Genomic DNA, 24575 nt, shown 5'->3' with positions numbered 1-24575 from the left:
GCCTCAGAGTTCGCTACCTGGGGTGAATGTCCAGTAGACCGTGCAGTTCCGATTTGCTCACACACTGCACTTTTGGATGATTACTAATGGATGCTAGCCATTACGAAGGAAGCAAAAAGCCGTGTGCGGTGCAGGACTGAGTTTGCTCGATTGAAAGCTCTCGCCAGTTGCTGACGCCCTGGGGATGAGTCTGCGGGGCGGTGAACTTGGCTTCCAGATTTCTCTCCCTGCAGAGGCTTGGGCAGTCCCGATGGCAGTTGGCTGCGGGGTGAGCAGGGAGTGCCAGGCAGGAGGCAGCGGCTGGCAAGAAATAGATGTTGCCTGCAAATTGGATCACTTAAGGAGCATTTAATAAAGGAATTACTTACAAGAACAGGACAGACCTGGGAAACCAGGAGGGATGGGTACTCTGGGGGCAGCTCGGGTCGGGCAACTGTGTCTTCCCAAGGCCTGGAGAGGGAGGGCAGGAGCCAGTCCCGACCTGAGCCTTGTAGCTGTTGGTAAGACGGCCCTGGACAGGAGCCGCCCCCCTCCCCCAACACACACAAAGGACACAGCGAGTCCAGAGCCCTTGGAGGGCAGTGGAAACGCCCCCACATCAGGCAGCGTTCCTACCAGGGGGATTTGTCTCAGAACCAGGGGGATTTGTCTCAGCTTTCCCGACACGAAAAAAACAATAGGCTGTTTATATACACGCATATATGTTTAGAGATTTATTTTAAGGCATTGGCTCCCGTGACCATGGGGGTTCGAAACCTGCAGGGCAGGCGGTGGGCAGGAGACAGGCAGCGGGCACGTCACTGTCTTGAGGCAGGTGTTCTCAGTGAAACCTCGGTTTTCACTCTTAAGGGCTTCCTTTGATGGGATAAGCCCCTCCCAGAAAAATCGAGGCTAATCTCCTTTGGGTCGTGTGATTGTGGATATCGAGCTTCTCTTCTGTAGAACACCCTCCCAGCTACACCTGGGTTCATGTTTGGGCACTTAGGTACTGTGGCCTGGCCAGGATTACAGGTACTACAAACCTCATCCTCCCCATTTTGCCTCTCCCATCCCGGGCTTCTCTGCCAGGGCTTCCTAGGGGCTGAGCCACAGGAGGAGAGGGCCTTGGGGGCGTGCAGAGAGCTCAGCAGAGCAAGAAGATGTCAGCCAGGCTTGGGGTCCCAGAGACTCAGGCAGGAGCCTGACGTTTAATTTCGAGCTCCAGGAGGGAGAGGGTTCCCTGTGATCAGATTCCACAGGAGAACAGCCTCTTCCCCCGCTCCCATTCCCAGTCACCCATGAGACACATGGCTACCTGGTGGTGGCGTGTGGGGCAAACGCCTATGTTGACCACCTGTGAGGTTTGGTTTCCTCCACTAGAAAACCGGAGAGCTGAAAACACATCCTCGTAGTACATGTGAAATGACCTCCTGGGGTGCCCAACGCTGCCCGTTCGGGCTCCGGCGATGCCTCAGTGGCTTCCTAAGACACACCCTCCTTCACCCCACACAGTCTCCGGTGCAGAGATGGACAAGCTAGGGGGCTCAGGTGATTTCCCCCACAAAGTATTGCAATGGATTGAGAACGCCTCCTGGAACATCTGAGGCCATCTGCAATTTCAGAAGAAACTTCCACGTGCAGGTGCTTTGACTGCCGTTGTTATCTGCCACACCGAGTCAGGAGAGGCTGGGCTGTGATGCAGTAACAAGCAAACCTCTAAAATCTCATAGCTTAATCACGCTACAATGTATTTCTTTCTAGCAAGCAGCACACTGATGGGCAGGGCCCTCCTCCAGGGTCACTGGGGGGCTGGGTTCCCCATCTCCTGGTGTCATCCTCAGAGACATGCCTCCAGGGTCCCACGACAGAGAGAGGCTTGTGGAGGAGGCACGCAGCCTCTGAGTGTGTTGGCAAGCAGACTCATGTTCCTTCTACTCAGAGCCCATTGGCCATGGCTGGTCACATGGTCCCAACCTCACCTCGAAGTATGCTGGGCGTGAAGGAGAACCCCTGCTCAGAGCCCATTGGCCATGGCTGGTCACGTGGTCCCAGCCTCACCTCGAGGGATGCTGGGCGTGAAGGAGAACCCACAAAATATTTAGCAGATACTCCTGCCCTTCCTCTACGGAAACGTGGGACAGCTGGGCATGTCTAAAATTAATCGGTTTTTAAGAATGTTCAGTAAGATCCCATCCTGGGAAGAAAACCCTATTTAAAAATATATCATATAGAATATATAAAACATATACACATACAGATATAGACTATGTGTGTTTTCTATTGCCATGTAGCAAATTACCCCAAAACTGAGCAGTGTAAAACAACAAACCTTCATTCTCTTACAGTTTCAGTGGCTCCAGGATTTGGAAGCAGCCCAGTGGGGTAGCTGTGGCTCACAATCTGGCACGAGGTTGCCGCCGGGATGTCAGCCAGGACGGCAACACCTGCACGTGCGACTGGACTGGAGGATCCGTTTCCAAGGAAGCTTGCTCACATGGCTGCCGGGGAGAGGCCTCCAATCCTCCCAAGGCCATTGGTAGGGGCTGCAGCTTCTCACAGGTGGCTGTTGGTGGGAGGCCTCTGTCCCTGGCCTCATGGGCTTCTCCACAAGGCTGCTTGGGCATTCTCCCAACATGGCGACTGGCTTCCCCTAGAGTGACCCCAGGGAGAGTAAAGTGGAATCCACAAAGCCATCTGTGCACTAGACTCGGACATCACTCACTGTCACACGGGCCAACTCAGATGCAGTGATACCAGGACGCTGTGATGGTCAGTTTCATGTGTCACCTTGACTGGGAAGAGGTGGCAAGACATTTGGCCACATGTTCTCTGGGGTGTCTCTGGGTGAGATCAGCATTTGAGTTGAAGGACTGAGGAAAGCCCACGACTGTCCTCTGCGTGGGCGGGCATCCTCCAATCCCTTGAAGGCCTGAGCAGAACAAAAGGCTGAGGGAGGGAGAGCCTGCTTTCTCTGCCTGAAGGTCTTCAAGCTGGGGCAGGGGTCTTATCCGGCCTTCAGATTTGAACTTGGCTGCAACGTCAGCTCTCCTGGGTCTCAGGCCTTCAGACTCCTCCTCTGTCTCCAGGTGGTAGATCTCAGGACATCTCAGCTTCTGTAATCACCTGAGCCAGTTCCCTGGAAAAATAAACCCATCTCCTACTGCTTCTGTTTCTCTGGAGAGCCCTGATGAATACAGCTGTGAAGCCTGGCGGTGAAGACTCCGGAGACATGCTGGAGGCTACCACAGGGAGACGGGGGTGCAGGGTTTTTTTTTTCCAGTAGGATTTTTACTAGAGCCGTGGAATTGATGACTAAGGTCCACAGATGAAAATGGCAGAGGTTCCAAGCAGCCCCCAACACCACCCAGCACAATCTCCACATTCTAAGAAACTCACCAGGCCCAGATACACGGCCTGCAGAGGTGAGCAGGAGTGACCCGCCAGTCACCCAGCCACAGCCCCAGCCTCCGTGTAGGGATAGGGAGGTCGGAGTCATCAGAGCTGGTGGTTCATCAGGGTACCAGCCCAGAGGGTGGAGGGGAACGAGCAGGAGAACACGCACAGCTCTGTCCCCACCCCAAGTCTGGAGACACAGCAGCCTCACCCCTGGGCGGGGGAGCACTGAGCGGGACAGAAGATTCAAGCTTTCAGCTGGGCTGGGCTGCATTTCCACAATTAAAAGCAAGCAGACGGCCAGGTGCGGTGGCTCAATGCACTTTGGGAGGCCAAGGCGGGTGGATAACAAGGTCAGTAATTCAAGACCAGCCTGGCCCACATGGTGAAACCCTGTCTCTACCAAAAATACAAAACATTAGCCAGGTGTGGTGGTGGGTGCCTGTAATCCCAGCTACTTGGGAGGCTGAGGCAGGAGAACTGCTTGAACCCAGGAGGCGGAGGTTGCAGTGAGCTGAGGTCATGCCACTGCCCTCCAGCCTGGGCAACAGAGCAAGACTCTATCTCAAAAAAAAAAAAAAAAAAAAAAAAAAAAAAAAAAATCCTGGCTAACACGGTGAAATCCCGTCTCTACTAAAAAAATACCAAAAAAAAAAAAAAAAAAAATTAGCCAGGCGTGGTGGTGGTCACCTGTAGTCCCAGCTACTCAGGAGGCTGAGGCAGGAGAATGGCGTGAACCCAGGAGGCAGAGCTTGCAGTGAGCCGAGATCGCCCCACTGCACTCCAGCCTGCGGGACAGAGCGAGACTCCGTCTCAAAAGAAAAAAAAAAAAAAAAAAAGTGAGCAGACTTCAGTGGAGTCTGTCCCAGGGGCTGTAAGGGACAAGGAGGGGAGTGTGACAGGGCTTGGCAGAAAGCTGCAATTGGCCAAAATAAAGCAGTCTGTGCTCATCCCAGGGCTGAGGCTGGGCTGACGATGGTATGTAGACGGCATGGCCCAGGCCGGCAACAGTATGTCGACAGCACGGATGCAGCTGGGCTCTGCCTGCTCGGCCACGTCCATGGCCTGCAGAATTCTAAGAAAAACAATGACAGGTAGTGTGTGTGTTCATCCATTCTCTCATTACTATAAAAAAATACACGAGGTCGGGCGTGGTGGCTCATGCCTGTAATCCTAGCACTTTGGGAGGCCAAGGCAGCTGGATCATGAGGTCAGGAGATCCAGAGCATCCTGGCCAATATGGTGAAACCCCATCTCTACTAAAAATATAAAAAAAATTAGTTGGGCATGGTGGTGTGCACCTGAAGTCCCAGCTACTTGGGAGGCTGAGGCAGGAGAATCACTTGAACCTGGAAGGCGGAGGTTGCAGTGAGCTGAGATTGCACCACTGCACTCCAGTCTGGCAACAGAGCGAGACTCCACCTCAAAAAAAAGAGAAAGAAAGAAAGAGAGAGAGAGAGAGAGAGAGAGAGAGAAAGAAAGAAAAAGGAAGGAAGGAAGGAAGGAAGGAAGGAAGGAAGGAAGGAAGGAAGGAAGGAAGGAAGGAAGGAAGGAAGGAAGGAAGGAAGGAAGGAAAGAAATATACGAGACTGGGTAATTTGTAAGGAAAGGAGTTGAATTGGCTCATGGTTCTGCTAGCTGTACAGGAAGCATAGCAGCATCAGCTTCTGAGGCCTCAGGAAGTTTCCAATCACGGCAGGAGGCAACAGAGGAGCAGGTGTGACTTCCATGGCCAGAGCAGGAGGAAGAGAGAAGAGAGAGTAGGGGCAAGGTGCCACATGCTTTAAAATGACCAGATCTCACCAGAGTTCACTATTGTGAGGACAGTACCAAGGGGATGGTCCTAAACCATTCACGAGAAATCCACCCCTATGGGCCAGCCGCCTCTCCCCAGGCCCCACCTCCGACACTGGGGATGACAATTCTGCATGAGGTTGGGGTGAGACAGAGCCAAACCGTCAGTGTGCACGTATTTGTCCGATCTAAGGAGCTAATTTATAGCCCAGTAAATAAAAAGAGAAGATGAAGAAAGGAGTTAGGAAGGGAAATGTTGAGACGGAGTGAGCTAGAACCCCGTTCGACACTGCAGACTGGGGCTGGTGCTGTTTCCCCGCAATTAAGAGTAGGTGGGGCCTGGGGTGTCTTTGCAATCCTGTCACTGCAGCCCCTCGTGGAGTGGGGGCAGGCTCAGTAGCCTGCGGAGCAGGGGGCCTCTCCAGGCCCTCAGGGACAGACGGCCTTGGGAGGACGCACCCCCAGCCAGTGCAGGGAGACTCAGGAAGCTCCCCCTCAATGGCAACCACCTCCATCTGGCCTCACAGTCCACCCCAGAGCTCGGATCTGGCCTCACAGTCCACCCCAGAGCTCGGGTCTGGCCTCACAGTCCACCCCAGGGCTCGGGTCTGGCCTCACGGGTCCACCCCAGGGCTCGGGTCTGGCCTCACGGGTCCACCCCAGGGCTCGGGTCTGGCCTCACGGGTCCACCCCAGGGCTCGGGTCTGGCCTCACGGGTCCACCCCAGGGCTCGGGTCTGGCCTCACGGGTCCACCCCAGGGCTCGGGTCTGGCCTCACGGGTCCACCCCAGGGCTCGGGTCTGGCCTCACGGGTCCACCCCAGGGCTCGGGTCTGGCCTCACGGGTCCACCCCAGGGCTCGGGTCTGGCCTCACGGGTCCACCCCAGGGCTTGGGCAGTCCTCTTAGCAATGACAGGCAGCAGAAGGTGTTTCCATGTAAATTCCCACAAAGCTCTGGCTCTCTTGCTCCGGCTTCTATGACTGGGGCCTGGGACACTGATTCAAAGGACCTTCGGTCAGAAAGGGGACCTGCCACCTTCATGGCAGCACTCAGGGAGCAGCTTCCACGGGGCTGGATCCAGGACCTCAAACCATGGCCCCGAGGCTCTGCCCCTCTGCCCAGGCTGACACCAGGCGTCCTGCCTAGAATAACCAAGGCAACCAGTGACTATGTCCGGTTCAGACCTGCTCTCCTGCTGTTCCCAAATGAGCTTCGCAGGCCAGAGGTTGTGACTTGGAATTGAGCGAAGTGAAAACTGTGAGAAGGGCCCCCGGGCAAGGAAGCCCCTCCCTCCCCTCTGCCGGTCAATTCCGCTGCAAAGTTTATTCCTGTCCCTCCAGGCCCCCAGCGGAAGAAGAGCCAAGGCCCAGGAGGCTGCGTGAAGAAACCCTGGCCACTCCACCGTGTCCCCATGCTCCACTCTCTTTGATCAAAGAGTCCCTGGTGCAGCGGGGTGACCAGTCCATAAAGATTGTGCCCACTTATGTGCCAGGCACGGGCAAGGGACTGGGGATACCGACAGCCTGGAAATGCACAGCCCTGCATCACAGTGCTCGCCCATTTGGCTGGGGAGGTGCAGACGCTGCCCAGCCTCCGTCCTCCCCTTTGCAGGCAGCAGATAAGTCTCTCTTTTCTGTAGGCTGACCCTATCCTGTTATAAGGAGACACGTGCTCCCTCGCCAGCCGCAGTGATCAGTTCTGGGATCAGTTCCAAGCTACACCGTTGGAAACTCTGCTGGAGACTTGTCCACAGAGTGAAGAGAAAACCAGCCTCTTGCCATCAGGGCTGCTAACCTGAGATTGCCAGAGGCCATCCCCCACCGCACGGAGAGAGAGCTGACACCTTGAATGAAGTCAAGTAAAGACAAGCAGAGCTGAGACACCGGGAGAGAGACAGAGCTTTGAGTCCATTATTGAGGTCCTGGATCCAGCCACGCCTGCAGCTGCTGCCTGGGTGAGATAGTTATCATAAGCCAACAGGCTCCCTTTTGGCTTACGTTCATCTGAGTCGGGATTCTGCACCAAGAGAGCTCTGCCTACCACAGATAGAATAGTACTCCTGCAGTCATGCTGGATTAATACAGTAGGTGTGCCGACAAGGGTGTGCAGAGGTGCTGTGGAAATAAGGCAGGCAGGACTCAGGTCTTGAAGGATGACGGCAGCTGTCCAGGCAGAGGCCCTCAGAGGGTTCCAGGCAAGAAAACTGCATGAGCCTCAGGAAGTGGCAAGGGAGCAGGTCGGGGAACACATAGTTCGCAATGGCCATGAGGGCTGCGTGCAGGCCACGGGCAGTGGAGGGGGCGGCGGGTGCAGGAAGGCAGAGGGTGATGGTGGGGCAGCACCTCCATTTCCATCTTGGAGCAGAGGTGGTTAAACACCCACGACATGCACTCACTGCAACCAGACATAATTCACAAACAGCCCCTCCTGTGCTCTCTCCCAGCAGCGTGAGGGAGACACAGAACCAGTGTCTCCTCTTAAAGTCCCCGAACCCTCCCGCTTGCTGGCCCTGAGCAGCAAAGAGGACACCTGCAGGCCTTTCTCTCCCAGCCCCTGACTAAGCCATGGCTGCATCCTGCTCCTTCCACCAAAGCTCTTCAGCCAGTCAGCCCTCAGGCTCCAGCACGGCTCGGAGGGGCCTGCCCCTGGTATAGCCCCTGTGGTCACGGCCCGACACTCCTAGAACAATGGCGGTGTTTCTGTTCTGCTCTGCACCGGGCCCTGAAGCTCACATCATCGGCCCTGCTGGCTCCAGGGCTCCCAAATCCTCTGACCGTGACCCATGCTGCGGCCACCCCACCTGTTTCTTGGGGCTGATTTACACCCTGGGATGCAGGGAAGGCCCAACTGCGGAGCCCCAGGGAGGCCATGAGCTCTTCACAACTCCAGGAAGCCATGCTGGGCCTCAGTTGATGGAGGAGGTGACACCTTCGTGTGCGCCTTGCCTGCTAATTGGTGTCCTCAACCCAAGGGCATGGGTGCCACTCCCAGGCTGCCCAGGCAGCGTATAGCTGGGTGGATGGCAGGCTTCAGGGACCCAGCCCCGATGAGTCACTTGGAAGGCATTTACCCCAAAGCTTCCCTGGCCACCGCACCTCCTCCCGCCCCAATCCAGCCCCACCTGGGTCCCAGCCTCAGGAGAGGAGCCTGGCAGGTCAGGATGCAGTTCCTGCGCTCTTGCCTGTGCGTGTGGGCCCAGAAGCCAGGCTGGTGGCCGAGGATGGTGAGCACAGCCCCAGCCCCTCCGCCTACCCGGAGCTTCACAGGACAGTGCTCCCCGCACACCGTGGTGTTGCTTCTGTGGCCCCCGTGAGGGCACAGCAGAGGGAAGGGACCTGGCTCTCCCATGGGGCCTCTGTAATATTTAACCATAAACCAAGGCTGCAGGGAACCCAGTTTGCAGTAAACTTTCGTTTCTCCCCGCTGGACGCACAGGACTCCACTCAGCCAGGAAAGAGAATCTGCACTCAGCTGGTTTCCGGAACCAGGACGCTGATGGCATCAAGAGCTACCTCCCTTCAGCTTCCTCGGGCCACACAGGAGGCCCCAGCCCGCCTCCTCCAAGACAGTGTGCGCATTTTGCCCGAGACAACATGGGCCTCAGACCGGATACCATGCCCAGGCACACACTGGCACACGCCCCTCCCACCTCCGGCCCATGTCCTGCCAGAGTCCACCCTCCTGGGCGCAGGGCAAGCTCAGCTCTCAGCTTCCCCTGCCTGGCTGGCAGCAGCTACGGTGGGTCACACCAGCAGCTTGGGATCCAGAGAGCCTCAGGACCGCAGAACCACAGGTGGCCTGGCCTCTGGGGGTGTTCGGGGGCTGAGCGTGAGACCCCAGCTGGGTGGCAGAGGCCCCAGCACTGAGGATTCCAGGCCGTGGTAGCAGTCCACTCCAGGCCGACCTGCAGGCCGGGAGGAAGGGGCCCGCCGCCCAGTGTGTCTGTTCTAAGGAGTGCAGGGACAGGGCCTCCCCTGCAGGCGAGGCCAGAGTGGGCCACCTCCTCCTCCCTGCCCCCTCCTCCCATGGGGCTTATCCTCCTCTGCAGGTCTGGTGTTACTCTCCCAAAGCCATTACTCGCCTGTGTCACCTCCTCCCATGGCCACTTGGAGAAGTGGTCATTGTGGTCACTGCCCACGGTGGTCACCTCCCAGGTCACCTCCCCACCAGGTCAATTCCCCACCAGGTCACCACCCTACAATGGCCTCCTTCCCCAGGAATCACTTTCTCCTGTGGCCAGCTCCCTGCTGTGGTCATCTGCCCCCTGTCAGGTCATCTCCCCTCTGTGATCACCTCCCCCAGAAGCCACCTCTTCCCGTGGTCACCTCCCACCAGGGCATCTCCCCCCAGGTCACCTCCCCATCAGGTCACCTCCTCCTGTGGCCAGCTGCCCGCTGTGGTCATCTGCCCCAGGTATCTCCCCATCAGGTCGTCCTCTCCTGTGGTCACCTCCCCCAAAGGCCACCTCTCCCTGTGGTCACCTCCCTCCCAGGTCACCTTTCCCCCAGGTCACCTCTACCCCACGCTCATGCTGACCAACATGAGGTGACCTTCTCCTCCCAGGACCCCGCCCGGTCACCAACACTCCCCTGGGGCTCTCTGGCTCCTGACCTGGAGTCACTGGGGCCAACCCCATCAGACACGCTGGACAACTTTATGTGGGTCACTTAATGCCTCCGAACCTCAGCTTCCTCTTCTGCACCGTGGAAACGAAGACATTTGCTCTTCAAGCCTGTGGTGCTGACCAGGTCAGAATAAACAGGAAGACAGCTTTAGGCCAGGCAGCGCACCTCAGTGCCCGTGAGCATGAGCGTGTGCACGTGTGCAGATGTGTGTGGACACCCCCTTCTCTGCAGCAGCTCCTGGCCCCCTGCAGGTGACCCCCAGCCAGCCCCAGGGCTGCCTTGCCTCTCCCCCATGGATGCCCACCTCATTCGGGGTGAAGCTGGGGGACTGGGGTGTGAGGGGTGCTTTGGGGGACACACTTCGACCCCTCTCTCTGCAGGCCAAGTCCTGGGGCTCAGTTTCCTCCTCTGTGCCCCGGCAACAAGGTGCAGGCCTCGTGAGTGACGTGAGGGTTCATGACCCAGGTGTGGGCAGCCAGCTTGTCACGGGAGGCCGCCCACCCAGCCACAGTGCCTGCGGACTTTAGGTCGGGCACTGCCGATGTGCCACCTTCCACAAGGCGGGCCCGGGTCTCTGCTGACCGTGCACCAGTCCTGGGGCTGCAGCGCGGCGCTCTACAGTACTCTGCAGCGGCAGCAAGGCCCACACCGGGGAACTTGCGGGCAGAGGCGACAGCGATGCCCGTGTTCTGTGCAGGGACTCCGAGCTCACAGAGCCCAAGACCACAGTGCTGCGTCTGCTTGGCCAACTGGGCCAACAGGCTGGGTCGCCTGTGCATGGCGACCTGAACGTCTCTCTCCCAGTCCCCTTGCGTCTGCCCAGGGAGCTGCCGGGCTGCACCCTGCAGTGGGGATCAGGAGAGGGGCAATGTCGCACATCCCCGCGGTGGGGACCAGGAGAGGGGCAATGTCGCACATCCCCGCGGTGGGGACCAGGAGAGGGGCAATGTCACACATCCCCGCGGTGGGGACCAGGAGAGGGGCAATGTCACACATCCCCGCGGTGGGGACCAGGAGAGGGGCAATGTCGCACATCCCCGGGAGGCTAACCCCGGTGCAGCCGGGGAGCGAGGGGGCAGGAAACCGGGGTGCTGCCCTGAGGATGCCCCAACACGCTGGCCTGGGGCCCCGAGTGGCTGCCACGTGCGTCCAGGGTTCTGGCCACAGGGTGGGCAGGGGCCCTGTACTCTTCACTGGAGGCCCCTGAGGCTCTGGAACCGAGACCAGCCACCGGCCGGCCCCCTCTCGCCGGCTCCGGCACCCCTGACTACTGTGACTTCCTGCCCCGGACTCGCTCTGCCAGCTTGGGGCAAACCACTTCCCTCTCGGGTTTTCACTTCCCTCTTTCCCAAGTGGGGAAAGACCACCTGTCCCTGACCCCAGAAGGGCCCCTGCCCGAGAGCAGCAGCAGTGCCAGGCTGGCATGTGAGGCTCAGGCAGGCCCGGCCCCCAGAGGCACAGCAGGAGGCTCTGTGGGATGCTGTGTCGTTTCTAAGTACTAGGTCAGGAGAGGAGCCGCCTGACCCCGGTGGGGAGGACAGGCAGGGCAGGAAACCGCCACCATCTCAGCCCACAGGCCTGGCTGCTGGGAGCTGCTCACAGCCCGCTCCTCCCGGGCCCCCAGGCCCAAGGCCACCCTGGGGTGTAGCTGTCCACTAGGCCCTCTGTGCTCCCGATCAACAGACACACAGGGCCTGCTTGGCGGAAGGAAAGGGGTGTTAAGATGCAGACCCACAGAAAGCGTTGCCAGGGGATTTTGTACCAAACCGAATGCACAGGTGGATGGGCAGGGCTCGTAGACACACAGGCCAGAGGGAGCAGAGCAAGGACAGGGAGCCCCCGGGGTGGGCACGGAGCGCAGCCCTTTCCCTCCGGGCAGGCACATCCCACAGCCTCCCCACCTGCCCTCCGCCATCCCAGGTCGCCCCGACCCATCTGCTGGGGTCCTCACCAGGACGAGTGCCTATCAGCAGCCTAGACCCCAGCCACTGGGAGGTCCGGCTCTGAGGCCCAGGAGCAGTGCCTGGTGTGCCAGGAATGAACCCCTCTCACCACAACCCCATACCTAGCCCCGGTCACACCACTGGGGACCGGGCTGACCCCAGACACAGGCCCACCCAGTTCCTCCACCCCTGGGTAGGCCCTTCTGTGGTTGGGGTGGGGCAGGCCTGGCCCTGCCCTGCCCCAGATGCCTTCCACCTCCATTCCTGCCCTCCCTGGCCTGCCCTGAGTGGCCAACTCCCCACAAGGTTTGCCCCCTGCGGAAACCCTCCCCATGCCCGGTTGGCACCCCTGCCCCCTCCTAGCCAGACCTGCCCTCACAGTGGCTTCCATGTCCAGGGGCAAGGCATCCCTCCCACCCCTAGCAGGCCTGCAAGGCTAAGGTCCCGGAAGCCTGGAGGAGACCCAGGAGCCATTTCCCAGGACGGAGCTGGGGCTTCCAGGCAGCCTGAGGAGGAGGGAAACAGAGCTCGTGTGGGTTCAGCAGGAACAGGCGGCCCGTGTCCCCGCTTGGGTCCAGCCTTCTGAGAGTCCCGCATGTTGAGGTCCCCACCTGCCCGGGAAAGCACTTCAGTGCGGCTCCGAGCGCCAAGAGCCCCCAGAACAGCTCCGAGGAGGTCGCAGGACATAAGGAGTCCCAAGGTTGTTTCTGGGGACCATGGGGGAGGAGAGCCCAGGGGCACCCCACGAAGAGGAGGAAGCAGAAGTGGGCAGGGAAGGGGAGGCTGGGGAGTTGCGGGTCCCGCCCGCTAGCAAGGGCTCTCCTCCCTGTTTTCCGTGTCTCTGCAGCTGCCTCTGTCCACCCCGACAGGAGGATGTGTTTATTCCTCTGTCCACCCCGACAGGAGGATGTGTTTATTAAAGATGCCGCTACTCACAGCAGAAGTGTCTGTTTCAAAGCAGAAATATGATGGTGTTTGAGTTGGAGGAGGGAGTCATTCCATGGGGAAAAGATTTCCTCTTTACAAAAAGAGGGCCCTGGAGCGTGGAGAGGGCAGGAGAACGGACATCACGGGGCAACTGAGCACTGGAAATGGGGATTTTGGGCTCTGGGGCTAGGTCCCCGGCCCAGGCTCTTCGCTGGTAGCCCCTGGTGACTCAGCGTGTGGGTCTTTGTCCTTCACAGCCAGGAACTGGCGTGTTTGGGCTTCAATCTTAGTTTCCTGTGGCTGCAGAAATTCATCCCATCACAGTTGTGGAGGCCAGAAGTTCAAAATCAACACGTGGGCAGGGCCACGCACGCTCCAGGGGCTCTAGGGGAGGATCCTTCCCTGCCTCGTCCATCTCTTCCAGCTCCTGGTGGCCCCCGGTGGCCCTTGGCTTGTGGCTGTGCCACTCCAGCCTCCGTCTTCACATGGCCATCTCCCTTGTGCCCGTGACTCTGGGTCCCAATTTTCCTTGCTTTCAGGTGTCCCTATGACAGGACCCCCGTCATATGGGGATCAGGCCCACCTTGCTCAAGCACGACCTCATCTTAACTTGATATGACATCTACAGAGAGTCTATTTTCCGATGAGATCAGGTGCCAGGGGCTGGGACCTGGACAGGCCATTTTGGGGGCACAATTCAACCCGTAACACCTCCTTCTTAAAAAGAAAGTGAAAGTGGAGGTCGGCCGAGGCCTTCCTCCTGCGGGGGTGGGGTGGGAGAGGGGCCTGGCCACCCACTGAGCCCCGCTCTCAGGCAGCATCTCCGGTGGTAGGGAGGGGCCCTGGGGGGCAGCACAGGCAACAAAACCCAGGAATGCCCTAGAGGTCCGTCACTGCCCGGGGGACTCAGAGGTCCGGCTGCAGGACCAGGGTCTGACCCGCTTGACATTTACCATCTCTGTGATCTGGACATTTACCGTCTCTGTGATCTGGACTGAAGGCTTTAAACTTCAGCTCTCCCTCTGTGAAGTGGGCTGACTGAGAGGCCTTGGTGACGTTGCCAGGAGAGCTTGCCCGTGCCCAGCGAGGGAAGGAGGAGCGGGAGAGCTTGCCCGTGCCCAGCGAGGGAAGGAGGAGCGGGAGAGCTTGCCCGTGCCCAGCGAGGGAAGGAGGAGCGGGAGAGCTTGCCCGTGCCCAGCGAGGGAAAGAGGAGGATGGGGCTGGCCACGCTGCTCAGCCGCAGGGCGACACCCTTATGTACTTCCCAGCTAACCTGAGACCTCAGTTTCCCCATCTGCACCCCTGTGAGGACAAAATCTCTGCTTTGCTCCCTGCCTTACCCACGCATGAGGCCTCACCCTTTGACACAGGAAGATGAGCCCCAGGAATAGGAGGTGGGAGAGGGCAGCCTAGCCGGCCTCTGCATCCAGAGGCCCACACCCCCAGCCCTGCGTCCGGAGAATGTCCCGGAGTCCAACCATCTCCCATCTGAGGGGACTGGGGTCCTGCAGCTGCAGACGACTGCACCCTCAGGGCCAACACCTGCCCTGGATGGGCAGACATGCACCCCTGCTTACACCAACTGCCCCATCTGGGTGCCAGGCAGGGACAATTCAGCCCTATCACGGGAACGCTGCTGGGGGCTCCTGCCCACCTCTGGTCCCCCAGCCACATGTGCCTCAGTTTCCTGGCCCATAAAGCAGGGAGGCTGTGATGACAACCTCAGGGTACACATCCCCAGGGGCCTGGGCACAGCAGCGTTCAGGACATAAACCACGGTGGCCACAGCCTCTGGGACAGGCCTCTGAGCATGTGCAATCAGGAAAGCAGGGAGAAGCCGGTGGCTGGGTCCAGGAAGCAGAGGGGAGGGTGTGAGGGCACCTGCTGTGGGGTAGAAATAAGACCAGAAGCCCCTAGGGATGACAGCCTGGCCACAGCAGGGGCCCTGGGACACATATGGATCCCACATACAGAGCCCGTCCCTGGGAGACCCTGGACCTGGATGGTCAGCAAGGCCTGGGGTGGGAAACAGCTCAGCCCCAGGTGGGAGGGGTGCCCAGAGCCGCCACAGGCTCTGTGATGGGAGGGCCAGGCGGTCGTCACTGCCCACTGGGCTGAGCCTGCCCTGCACTTCCAGCTCCTGCTCCCAGAAACTGCCCGGTGTGGGAGCAAGGGGGTGACCCCACAGCACTGTGGCCCAGGACACATGAAAGCAAGCTTCACCCTGCTTGGACCACTGCTCCCGACCGTGGCCAGCCCACATCACTGGAGCCGGGCTCTTTCTCCCGACTGGGGACATTGCCAGGGTGTGTGCTGGGGTATGCCCCCGTCCCCCACAGGATCCAGCTGTGCGCTCCACTCACCAAGGGTAGCTCCAGACATCCCCTGCAAGCTCTGCTGGACCTCCCCTTCCCTCACCCACTGCTGTAACCTTCCCGCCACCCTTGGTGCCAACCCTATACCTAGGAGCCACAGCACCTCTTGGATCCCAAGCTTCCAGGCAGGGTGGTTCTGAGTGGGGTAGCATCTCCCAAGCCCTGGCCAGTCCTGAACCCCCTGCACCACACCAGCAGGGCCCGGGGAGCCGTGGTGCTCTGAATTCTGAGTGGTCGATGGTGCATCATGCCGGTGAGAGGCAATAATCACTGCCTGACTCAGACACGCAGACTGCTGGGCTGTCATGCCTATTTCAGGAAAATTAATTATACCCCATGCCAAGAGGGAACTCGCCCATTAAACGTCTTCAATGCACCTGCCCAGAATGCCATGGCACGGCCTGCCTGCAACCCTGGGCACGGGAAAGGGTGGGCAGAGCCCCCAGGTTCCCCAGGTGTCAGGCGGGCTCGCAGGGTGGTGGCCAGCAGGGCTCCAGGCCCTTCCAGCCAGGCCCGACCCTGTCACCACTGATACTGGAAACTGCAACCTCTGCCCAGGGAGTCCCCTTTGAAAGCCAAGACTTTGATCCAGCTGAGTGCCAGAAAAGGCCTTGGGCTGGCCCTGGGGCTGGCCCGAGGACCTGGCTCAAGGACCTGGCTGGCCCTACTGTGGCATTAGAAGGCTCTACACCAGTAGGCCGACCGTTGCCCACATGAGGAAGGCTGCCCTATGCCCTCTGGAGAGCTGGCCCTGCTGGCAAGCCTGTTTCCTTCTCCCACTTGCTCTTTGGGGTCTGCTAAGATGGACAGCAGGCACGTCCAGGACCAGGACCCAGCTGAAATTCAGCCCAGGCCTCTGGGCCCCGAGCTTCACCTTTCCCTGGCAAGAGTTGATGTACACATTGGCGTAACCAGGTTGCACACATCCCAGGACAAGCTTCCCAACTGTGACTGACCATGGCTCACGTTTGCCTGGGTCCCCCCACCAGGCTCGCCCCAGGCCTGCCCTTGCTGTGTCCTCAAACACCCGGGGGCAGGCATGGCTGGCACCCTCCTGGCAGGCGGAAGAGAAGGGCTTGGAGCAGTTGTACAGCTCAGTGAGGCTACAGGGCTTTGCAGGGAGGAGCCGCCAGGTGCCAGATGTCACGTGTGAGCAAGGCAAGTCCTACAGACGGAACTGGCCGGCCTCTGTGTGGGCTTGGGACTTGTAGGCACACAAATCCACCCCATCCTAGAGAAGCTGTCATTGCCACACCTACCAATTGCGGCTGTTGCATTTGTTAGTGGTTTTCAAATGTGTTTTGTCATTGTTATCATAAAAATAAATGTTATAAGAACACCATTCCACCAAACACAGTGAGAGTGATGGCTTCAGGCAAGCCCACAGCCTCCCGAATGCTTGCTGTGGCCTGGCATCTACTGTCTGACCACGAAGACGTGGACAGAGGCGTGTGTACCCCCCATCCCTTTCCCACATGGAGATACAATAGGTAATTAAAGCACAGTCAACCCAGGAGACGACATGAAGAGAGGACATTCTCAGGAACAAAGAGGAGACGAGACAAACCAGCCGGACACAGAGCAAGAAGGCAGGAATGCAGGCACGTCATTCCTTACACTCAATGCTAAATGGGCTTCAGCAACCTACGTGTGGATAGAGAAACTGTGGTGTATATATACGATGGAATACTACTCAACCATAAGGAGTAATGAAGTAATGGCATTCGCAGCAACCTGGATGGGATTGGAGACTATTATTCTAAGTGAAATCCATTCTCAGGAATGGAAAACCAAACAGCATATGTTCTCACTTATAAGTGGGAGCTAAGCTATGCAGATGCAAAGGCATAAGAACGACACAATGGACTTTGGGGACTCAGGGCAAAAGGGTGGGAAGGGGTTGAGGGATAAAAGAGTACAGATCGGGTTCAGTGTACACTGCTCGGGTGATGGGTGCACCAAAATCTCACAAATCACCACTAAAGAGCTTCCTCATGTAACCAAACACCACCTGTTCCCCCCAAAACCCATGGAAATAAAAAAGTTAAAAAAAGAAAGTTAAATGGGCTAAACTCACCAACGAAAAGCAGAGATGGTTGGACTGGCTAAAAATCAAAGACTCAAATGTACGCTGTCTGCAAGAATCACACCTGAAAGACAAAGACAGACTGCAAATATAGAAATGGTCAAAGATACAGCATGCAAACCCTGGGCCCGGGGCAGCTGGCATGGCCGCGAACATCGCAGGCACCGTGGACTCCAGGGCAAGGAAGACGGACGAAGACACGTTGAGACAGTTCATCAGTGACAAAAAGGTCAGCCCGTTAAGGAGACACACAGTCCTAAATACGCACGCACCTGATGAAAAGCTTCAAAATATGCATCCGGAACTGAGAGCAATGAAGACGCAGATGAAGGCATGAGCTTCGTCCACCACCTCGACACTCCTCCCTCAGCAATGAACGGAGAAAGAAGACAGAAGGTCAGTGGGATGTAGACAGCTCCAACAACAGCATCGCCAGCTCACTTGGATGTCTGGAGACCTCCCCCGACCACAGCAGAATGTGCACTCTTCTCATGGCACATGGAGCAGACCCAAGCCGTCAGCTGTAAATTAAAAACGAACAACTAAAAGACACCTAAAAATGGCTAAGTATTAAATATTTAGAAATGAAACACATTTCTAAGTGATCCACAGGTAAAGAAAGAAATTACAAGAAAAACAGAAAACATTTTGCTTTTTTTTTTTTTGAGACGGAGCCTTGCTCTGTCGCCCATGCTGGAGTGCAGTGGTGCGATCTCGGCTCACTGCAACCTCTGCTTCACAGGTTCAAGCGATTCTCCTGCCTCAGCCTCCCAAGTAGCTGGGATGACAGGTGCATGCCACCACAGCAGGCTAACTTCTGTATTTTTAGTAGACACAGGGTTTGACCATGTTGGCCAGGCTGGTCTCAAACTCCTGACCTCAGGTGATGCACCTGCCTCAGCCTCCCAAACTGCTAGGATTACAGGATGAGCCACCACGCCCGGCCTAAAAATAGAAAACATTTTGAACTAAATGAAAATAAAAACGCAACACACCAAAATATACAGGATGTAACTAAAGTCATGCTTCTAGAGAAATCAGAGTTTTAAGTGTTTATATCAGAAACAAGATATAAAATCAATGATTTGATCTTTTAAACAGCTAGAGAAGAGAAAATTCAACTCGAAGTAGAAAAGGGTGATAATAAAGAGAGGAACTCAGTTACATAGAAAATGAATAAGCAATAAAGCAAATCCATGGAACTCAAGGGTGGATCTTGGAAAATTAAAATAAATTGGTAAACTTCCAATCAAAAAGATAAAAGAGAGTAAATACAGATCTTTAATATCAGAAATGAGATGGAAGACATTGGCACAGATTCTACACAACAGAAAGGTAACAAAGGAATACTGTGGACCAGGCATGGTGGCTCACGCCTGTAATCCTAACACTTTGGGAGGCTGAGGTGGGCAGATCATCTGAGGTCAGGAGGTCGTGACCAGCCTGTACAGTATGGTGAAACCCTGTCTCTACTGAGAATACAAAAATTAGCTGGGTGTGGTGGCAGCCACCTGTACTACCAGCTACTCCGGAGGCTGAGGCAGGAAAATCGCTTGAACCTGGGAGTTCAAGCAGAGAGCTTGAACTTGAACCTGGGAGTGGAATTTGCAGTGAGCCGAGAGCGCCCCACTGCACTCTAGCTTGCGCAACAGAGCAAGCAAGACTCCATCTCAAAAAACAAAAAAAAAAAAAAAAAAGAGAGAGAGAATATTGTGAACTTTACACCAATAGACCTGACAACCCAGTGGACAGGAGCATGTGCCGTGACAGACACGAACTTCCAAACTCACTCAAAAATGAAATCCCAGATCTGAATGGCTCTCAACCTGCTAAAGAAACTGAATTTGGGATTCAAAACCTTCTGACTAAGAAACTCTAGCCCCAAAGCCTTCTGTGATTGAAAGAAGCATTTAGGGACTCAAACATTCAAGGAAGAAATAATAACAGTCCTACACAAGTCGTTAGAATCAATACAAGGTGCAGAAATTGACAAGCTGATTCTAAAATGTATATGGAAATGTAAAAGACCTAAAAAAGCAAAAATAATTTAGAGAAAGAACAAAATTAGATGATTTCTACTACTTGGTTTCATCAAGATTTAAGCTATGAGGATAAGAATAATCAAGACATGTGCTGTGCTGGCCAGGTGCAGTGGCTCACGCCTGTAATCCCAGGCTGAGGCGGGCAGATCACAAGGTCAGGAGATCCAGACCATCCTGGCTAACACGGTGAAACCCCGTCTCTACTAAAATTACAAAACATTAGCCGGGCGTGGTGGTGGGCACCTGTAGTCCCAGCTACTCATCAGACTGAGGCAGGAGAATGGTGTGAACCCGGAAGGCGGAGCTTGCAGGGAGCCGAGATCGTGCCACTGTACTCCAGCCTGGGTGAAAAAAAAAAAAAAAGAGACACGTGCTGTGCCACAGAACAACAGATCAGCAGAACAGAGCAGAGCCCAGAGGCAGGCTCTCGAGTTGATGGTTGCTTGATTTCTCACAAATGTGTCATATTTATTCAATGGGCAAAGCAGAGTCATTCAGTAAATGGCGCTGGAACAACTGGTTATCCACAGAAAAAAAATAAAATAAAAATGAACCTCAACTGCTATCCCGAACCAGAGGCAAAAATCAACTCAAAGTGGACAGGGCTGTAGACATAAAGGCTGAAAGCATAAACCCACTGGAAGGGCACGCAGGAGAGCCCCCAGCACCGGGGTAGATGGAGCTTTCTTGGATAAGACACAAAAAGCATCAGCTGCAGAAGATAAAATGATCAGCCGGACTTCGTAACAATAAAAACCTTCAACTCTTCACTCTTCAAATGAAAGGCAAGCCACAGTGGAGAGAAATATTCTGTGTGTGGCGGGAGGAGGGGGTACAGACCCATACACCCATGTGACAAAGGGACTTGGGTTCATAATATAAGGAACTCCTACAATTCAATAATACGAATTCAAACAACACAATAAAAATTAGCAAAGGCGGGGCATGGGGGCTCATGCCTGTAATCCCAGCACTTTGGGAGGCTGGAGGATCACTTTAGCCCAGGAGTTCAAGACCAGCCTAGGCAACATCATGAAACCCCTTCTCTACCCAAAATAATATACAAAAATTAGCCAGGCACGGTGGCGCATGTCTGTAGTTCCAGCTACTCGGGAGGTTGAAATGGGAGGATTGACTGAGCCCAAGAGACAGAGGTTGCAGTGAACCAAGATGGCACCACTGCATTCCAGCCTGGGTGACGGAGCGAGACCCTGTCTCAAAAAACAAAAACAACACCCAGCAAAGATGCAAATAAATATGAAAAATAGAATGACTAATTACAAGATGGGAAACATCACCCGACATCAGGAAAATGCAAGATAAAATCATGATAAGATGCCACGACAGACTATCCAAGCAGCTAAAATTTAAAATACTGACAACGCCAAGTGACGGTGAGGGTTGGGGCAACTGGAGCTCTCATACGTGGTGGGCAGGAAAGCAAATAGGAGCAGCCACCTTGGAGAGCAGCTGGGCGGCTTTTGTCAAGTGAGTTGCTCTCATGCCACACGAGCCAGCCTCTGCACCTTGGCCTGCATTACCCAAGAGAAATGAGACACGTCCACACCAGGATGCATAGCAACCTCGTTTATAATCACCCCATGCCGGGAACCACCCGAACGTCCATCACCAGGTGAGTGGATAAACAAACAGCGGCCTTCCCCACCACCGAACACGACTCAACAGGAAACAGGAACGAGTTCCGAATGCATGGCACGTGGAGGAAGCCACGTAACTATGCGGAGACAAGCCAAACCCATCAGAAGCGCACGCTGTCTGATTCCATTCCGAGGAATTCTGGAAAATGCAAACCCACACCCAGGGACAGGAAGCAGGTCATCCGTTGCCTGGGGCCGGGAGCACGGCAAGGACGCGGGGTGGAGAGCCCGGGGGAGTTTTCTGGGTGACAGGCGTGCTCTGTGCGTGGATCCTGACGGTGGTGACCCAGGTGGGTGCCTGGCAGAACTCCTTGAACTTTGCGCCAGAGACAATGTATTTGGTTCAGGTCACTGGAAGCTCAGTGGGGCTGATTTGTTCGGGGCACATTTCTGCTGGGAGGGATTTGCCTTCTTCCCTGCGCCTCACAGTCTTCCGCCCCCTCCCCCCATCCCCCCGGAACCCCGAGCCCCGGGCTTTTCACTTAACCTCTTGGCTCGAAGGCAGCACGCTCTGTGATCACAGGAAGGTACCTTCCCCTTCAAATTTCAAAGAAAAGCCCCTAAAATCTGCTGGGGAAGCCCATTCATTCCAGCCCAGAACACTGCAAAGGACAAAAGGGGAATGGAGCATTTCTGGCCACCTGGGTTCCCTGAGTACTTTTCTAAGTCCTTTCTTTCTTTCTCTCGCTCTCTCTTTCTTTCTTTTCTTTCTCCTTTCTTTCTTTCTTTCTTTCTTTCTTTTTTCTTTCTTTCTCTTTCTCTTTCTTTCTTTTTTCTTTTAACATAAATCACATTCAAATAAGTGAAATAATAATAATTAGAAAAAAGTGAGTCAGACCAAGACCCCAGGAGTTCCCCTGAGGAAAGGAACTGAACATTCCCCTGCTGCCTCCCTCCCTCCTCTCTCCTCCCCTCCCTCCCTCCCTCCTCTCTCCTTCCCTCCCTCCCTCCCTCCTCTCTCCTCCCCTCCCTTCCTCCCTCCTCTCTCCTCCCCTCCCTCCCTCCCTCCTCTCTCCTTCCCTCCCTCCCTCCCTCCTCTCTCTTTTTGTCTTTTTTTTTTTTTTTTTCCTTTTTGTGGAGAACGGGGTCTCGCTATATTACCCAGGCAGGTCTCGAACTCCTGGGCTCAAGCTATCCTCCCGCCTCTGCCTCCCTGAGAGCTGGGATTACAGGCGTGAGCCACCGCGCCTGGCTTTCCCTCCTCTCTCCTTCCCTCCCTCCCTCCCTCCTCTCTCCTCCCCTCCCCTCCCTTCCTCCCTCCTCTCTCCTCCCTTCCCTCCCTCCCTCCTCTCTCCTTCCCTCCCTCCCTCCTCTCTCCTCCCTCCCTCCCTCCTCTCTCCTCCCTCCCTCCTATCTCCCTCTCTCCTTCCTCTCTCCTCCCTTTCTCCCTCCCTCTCTCTCTCCTTCTCTCTTCTCTCCCTCCCTCTCTGCCTCCCTCCTCTCTCTCTCCTTTCCTCTTCTTTTCTCCCCTCTCCCTTCCCTCTCCTCCTCTCTCTTCTCCGCCAGGCAGCCACACCAGCTGCATAGGCAGAAACCCGGAGCCCAGCCCTCCTGCTCTCTGAAGAGCCAGACCCAGACACCTTCCTCAGGACCCACTGGCTCTGAACAGCAGACTTCTCCTAAGATCAGAGGTGGGGCCACATGCCGGGCGGCTGTGTTCACCCAAGCCCTCACCAGCACGCCGCCTCAACGCCCTGGGGTTATTCCGGAAGGAAAACTAAGAGGCCAACTCTGTTCCTTCCACCCCAAGCGAGTCAGTTCCTCTTAAGTCAGATTCAGTTCCTGCCTCCAAGGGAGGCCAGCACGTGCAGAAACAGGTGGAACTTCCCTCAGCTCCCTCCAAGCTCATCCCAGGGACCACGCTCTGGCTGGGGCATCCCCTCTCTCCCCACCCCCACCCCGAGAAGCCAGTCCCATTCCTGGGAGACAGTATTTCTGAAAGCCTCCAGCCAGCCTCCTTCCTATCCCGTGGCCTAGCGAGGAGAGCGCCACCGGTTTGGGCTGACAGAAAAGCACAGAGGCAGGGCCCAGGCGCCTCCAGGTGAAGGCCTCCGCTCCCACCCCTGCGAGAGGAGGTGCGTCCACGACGGAATAAGCAGGTGGCCGGGTCGCCAACAATCCGGTCAACCACAGTGCTTCTTCCCTGTAGGGTGTCTGGCCCCGTTCTTGCTGGGGATGGCGCTTGGGGACGCCACCATGTCTCCTCAGGGCCCACTGTGCACCCTGCATATGGTGCCCTTGTCATGGGAGCGGCCTGCTGACCCGGAGCACGTGTGGCCATGGCATCAACAACGAAGGGCTGGAAAGCTGCAGCGCCAGAACGCAAACCCAGGCGTGCGGCCAAGGAGGCCACGTTCTCAGCCACCGTGCCACTCTGCACGTCAGCTGGCTGGGCAAGCCTCCGTCTTGTTTTAGCAAGGACAAGACAGTCACTTAGTTTGCTTCAGTTAAAGCTCCAGGCAGTACCTGGCCCCTCACCAGACTGATAAAGAAAGTCTCAGAACCCCAGAGCCCTGCATGGCTCAGAAGTGCCATCGAGTACTAGGGGTGCGTCGAGGGTGCGCCGGGGCCCGGCTCAGCCCAGCCAAGTCCCAGCAGGAAGGAACGTGTTCTCAACGAGAACATCCTGCAAAACACCCGGGGTGGGTGGGGGACACTCACGGTGCCAGACCTGGGCGAGGGGCCGTGGAGGGACCCTCAGGCAAGGGGCAAACACACCCATGGGTGTGGCCAGCTCCCTCTACCCATCGGGATCTCCCCAGCAGAGGGATTGAAATGACTCAGGAGCAGATCAAGGAGCCCAGGGCAGAATTCTGGGGTCCTACAAGGCCTGCAGGAGGCTCCCCAAGCGGGGCTCCAACTTGCAACCTGAAAAGTCTAAGCCTTTATTACCATCATCTTCGCCATCATTGTTGCCACCGTCACGAGTTTGGGAAGAAGCGCCCAAGCATGGGAGACGCAGGGATGGTTTTGCCAGTGCTGTGTGTCAGGGAGCTGCTACCTGCTGGGGCTGCTTCGGTCCCCTGGGGCACCACGAGACACAGTCGTCCCTACCAGGAGCTGACCACTGGGTGGGGGAGCTGAGACAGGGGCAGGTCACACCCTGAATTCACATGCACAAGAGGTTCTGCCTCGAGGTTCCTGCTTTCTAAGGCTCCACGCTCCCAAACAATAAACACAGGTGCCCTCAGCACAGCCGCCCAGCTCCTTGTTCAGCGGATGCCACACAGCCCAACCTCGGTGTCCTGAGGCGGCCCCACTCTGAGCGGGTTGACGAGGCTGCCTGGAGAAAGAGCAGCTCCGTGGGCCCCCAGCTCCCCTGCCAGATTCCCCCACACAGGCATGGCCTGAACAGGGGCCTCCGCTCGCTCAGGAGTGCTGAGCTCTGGTTTGGCCTCCCTGTCAGATGGCCTCAAGCCACTAAGCCAGCTCCAGTCACCGCCAGGATCTCAGAGGTTACTGCTCTGTTCTTAGAGGCAGCAAAACCGCAGAGATGACTCAGAGGGCGAAGAGCCCCTACCCCTGTCCTCTCCCACCACCCAGCTGCCTGAGGGGCCGTCACAGGGCAGGCTCTCCCGAGGGCCAGGACGCCCTGTCTGAGCAGGGCTGCAGGAACCATCAGGCTGGCCCTGGCCACACTTATGCCCGGCCAACCTCACCACCGACAGTGGCCTGCCCCGTGCCCGCCCCAGCCCACGGCTCCTGCCTGCTCTCCTCGTGAGAACTGTTGTCCACTCTGGGCATCTGCCCCC

This window comes from Macaca mulatta, chromosome 3 (assembly GCF_049350105.2).
Source record: "Macaca mulatta isolate MMU2019108-1 chromosome 3, T2T-MMU8v2.0, whole genome shotgun sequence".
NCBI classification, from domain to species: domain Eukaryota; kingdom Metazoa; phylum Chordata; class Mammalia; order Primates; family Cercopithecidae; genus Macaca; species Macaca mulatta.
Note: the sequence above shows the minus strand (reverse complement) of the source record.